Source organism: Pezoporus occidentalis, unplaced genomic scaffold (genome assembly GCF_034315485.1).
Source record: "Pezoporus occidentalis ecotype Australia unplaced genomic scaffold, CSIRO_AGI_Poc_V1 ctg37, whole genome shotgun sequence".
In the NCBI taxonomy this organism is placed as follows: domain Eukaryota; kingdom Metazoa; phylum Chordata; class Aves; order Psittaciformes; family Psittacidae; genus Pezoporus; species Pezoporus occidentalis.
Genome location: NW_026915691.1, coordinates 1,175,045 through 1,178,603, shown reverse-complemented (window position 1 = coordinate 1,178,603; position 3,559 = coordinate 1,175,045). Strand labels below are relative to the sequence as shown.

At 47.2% G+C, this 3,559-nt stretch overlaps 1 long non-coding RNA gene across 1 annotated transcript; it reads right to left on the bottom strand.

The window, feature by feature from the left end:
- Window positions 1-1,174: 1,174 nt before the first annotated feature.
- Window positions 1,175-3,266, bottom strand: LOC134170101 (uncharacterized). The gene is made up of 2 exons (XR_009967127.1): window positions 3,189-3,266; window positions 1,175-2,767 (listed from the first exon to the last, which is right to left on the bottom strand). It is a non-coding gene; the product is annotated as an uncharacterized LOC134170101 (long non-coding RNA).
- Between the last annotated feature and the right edge of the window lie 293 nt (window positions 3,267-3,559).

Below are 3,559 nucleotides of genomic sequence, written 5' to 3'. Positions count from 1 at the left end.
TTATTGCTTACAACCTTCTGTTTTTCAGGAAAGGGCTGTCTATAAGCCAGAAGTTGCTTTCCTCTTTATCTAATGATCAAATACCCTTTTACAGGATGACTCAAAGGCACCAACCAGATGGACATTTTAACTGCAAGTTCATGGGGAAAACAGGAATCATCTGCAGAAGCATCAGGTAGGAAAACTGCTGAGCTTGCAAAGTGGAATCAGTTTTTCCTCACTCGTAACCATCTAGATTGTGCTCATCCCACCTTAACTATCCTGTGATTCTATGATCTTGAGCCTGCTCTTAGCTGAAGATTGGACAATGATCTAAGTAGGTTGTAGCAGAGATGCTTTCCTGGCCTAGCAGGAAACATTCCTTCAAAACCCATTAAGATTCCTTGGCAATGAGGCACAGATGCATGCAGCACCTCTGTACACCAAGCAGGCAGAATTCAGAAGTCTTAGAGCAATGATGTCCACAAACCTGAAGCAGAACATTGTTTTCCACCCGACTTACAGAAGAAACCCCTCCTGCTTTTTTTCCCTAGAGAATAATTCCAAGAAGGAACTAACCCTATAGCCTCCAAACCAGGCAAATAATTTTGGGTGCTTTATATTAGCAGTTAACTTTGAAACCCCTTCTGAAAACTGATTTTAGAGTCTGCCCTCAGCATGTTGTAGGACAAGGGGGAAAAACCCTTCAGAGTCCTTCTAAGCATCTCACACAGATGCTGTCACTGAGAAAAACCTTACTATGGGGGTCTTGAACTAAAAAGCATGGTGAAATGCAAAGCAAGAGGCTGTCTCACGTGAATGCTTTGCTTATCAAACACTGGGTGCTCTTCTCTGGACCACAGATAGGATCCCAGGTTACCGGCCACGTCTCTCCTATGACTTCCTCCAGCTTCTGGACAAGCTCACACACCGCGCACCATAACAGGGAGAGATTTAGAAGAACTTACTCTTAGCGTTACAGGCCACTTGACAAACCTGCCCTAACACAAGTCTATTATTGTACGCCCTGTTTACTTAAATTCATTCCACAGCCTGGGAGACTTTGCACAAGGAAATTTACAGCTCAAGTTAATAGAGCAGAATGTAAAACTGCCGGCTTTTGGCTGAGGCTGCAAGCGCAAGGACAGGCACAGGTTGTGACTGGGGGTGTTTTCACAGGGCCACTGACACAGAATGTGTTTTCAGGGAGTATTTATTTTAAATAAGGAAAGTTTATACAGCTTGAGAAAATTATTGGGAAGGAAATTAAATCTCGTTCTGTTGCTCTTCCGCCTCACCTTGACACTTGCAGTTCTACTCCCTCCCCCAGGGCTCCGTTAGGGCAGGTTTTACTTGCAGAAAATTGCCTTCCTCGTGCATTCTGATTTACAACCGGCTCATGGACCAGCCTTCTACACCCGTTTCAGGAGAGAAGGGGCGAGCAAGACCCGCTCCTCCCCTCCTCTGACCCCAGACTGCAGTTTGGGAGCTCAAGGATGCGTGGTCTTACATGGAGGTTGTGTCCCACCCCAAGCAGTCTGCAAAGGGATAGGTAGAACCCATCAGCTGGAATCAGCCCTAGACAAAACTACCCTCAGTCAAGCAGGGGATGGGAAGCAATCAGCTTTCTTCCAAAGCTCCTCCAAAAGCAGCATAACCAGTGATGGGAACAGCTCTGCTTAGGAAACCACGGCACCGGCAGCACTGTTGGCAGGGATTGGCAATCCTTTTTCCATGCCAGGCATGGCACAGCAACACAGGGCAAGCACAGCCTGTTCCTGTCCTGCCCCAGACCTCCACACCCCAGTGGGGCAAGCCAGATACCCTAGCATTATGCACAACCAGTCATGCATCAGGGACCTTTGATGCAGCCCTATTAGTATTTAAAGGTCTTTTTCTCCATCATCCCAAGAGTTTCTTCCCCAGCTTGCAGTGATATTTCAAAGGGTTTCCATGAATATGGCAGTAAAGAGTTGAACACTGAACATCAGGTTGGGTAGTATAGGGTGGGAATAACAATATAAGGCCAAAAGGTTCCATTTGAGGCAACAGCACCCCAATTTCCTCCAAGCACAGCTATCCATGCTGTTCTCCATCCCAGAGGGCCCACTGAATACCTGTTTCCCCCTCCCACATTCACCATGCACACCACAAAGCACTCCTTAATTCCCCACATTGCTAAAAGGCCTGAAATTCAAGACACCAAAAGCCTCACGATGCATTATGCAATTAGCTGGGTGAATTCATATCACACATCCCCCGTAGTGCCTAGATCCAAGGGATCCAACCTTGTGCTGCCTGCTGCCACCCAATAAACTCAGCAGCAACCAGACTAACAAAGCCTGGGAGTCAGATCCTCACAGGGATGTATTGGGTTCACTTGCTAAATCCCACAAAACTGAGTGTTTGTTCAAGCTCTACAGCAGGACCTGCATCCTACAGAACAGGTTCACCTTGGTTTCAAACACTTGGGAATTGCTCCTACTCTCTTCTGCATTTCCCCTTCCAGAAATCCCTCCTCCCACACGTAAAATGCTGGCTGAGACCTTCAGGGAGTGCATTTTGCTTCTCATCACACAGCAGAGACACAGACTGACTCAGCAGGTACTTGCTATGGTTCAGCTGGAACTAAACTTCCCTTGACAGAGAGAAGCAAAACCCAATGCACTGAAGCTTCGCTGAATGCCCAGCCCCAAAGTGCTCAGTAGCAGGTTTCAGTTTATCTGTCAGGAGGAATTTATTCAGTGAACAGCTTTTTTTTTTTCCGGGATGCTCTCTAGAAACAGTGCTGGGAGGAAAATCACAGCATCATAGAATGGTTTGGTTTGGAAAGGAGTTGAAGATCATCCAGTTCCAACCCCTGCCATGGACAGGGACACCTTCCACTAGACCATGTCACCCAAGGCTCTGTCCAACGTGGCCTTGAACACTGCCAGCAATGGAGCATTTACCACTTCTTTGGGCAACCTGTGCGAGCGCCTCACCACTCTCACAGTGAGGAGGTTCTCCCTTATCTCCAACCTGAACTTCCCCTGTTTCCGTTTTAACCCATCACCCCCTGTCCTATCACTACAGTCCCTACAAAAGAAAGGTTCTGAATTGATGTTCAGGCATGGGCAGGGGTAGGATGAAGCTTTTCACTGGAGAAGCTCCTGGCTACAGAGACAAGGTGTCTCAGGCTTGTCGATCCCTTTCTGAGCCACGCTTACCTGGATCTATCTATGGCTGCCCAGGGCATCTTTCTGCAGCAGGTGTTATTTCAACTCACACTGGTTATATCAAGGCCTAAAGAAAAGGGGTACTTGTTCTATGGCTAAAATCTGGATAAAACGTCCCAAACTAAGTTCAGTTCAGGCACATGGATGGGTTTCATAGGATGAACACTGCATCTCTCACTTAAAAGTGCTACCACTGACAGGTGATGGCCACATACAAAATTGCAGTTTCCCTCTGAAGGTTGGATTCCTCTTTTGAGCAAGGGGTCTTGTGCCCTTAACTTTTCTCTTTGACCAGTTCCTAAACTGAACAGTTCCCAAGAGCAGAGCGATTCCCTCTTGTGCACCATCAGTTCCTGCTGGCA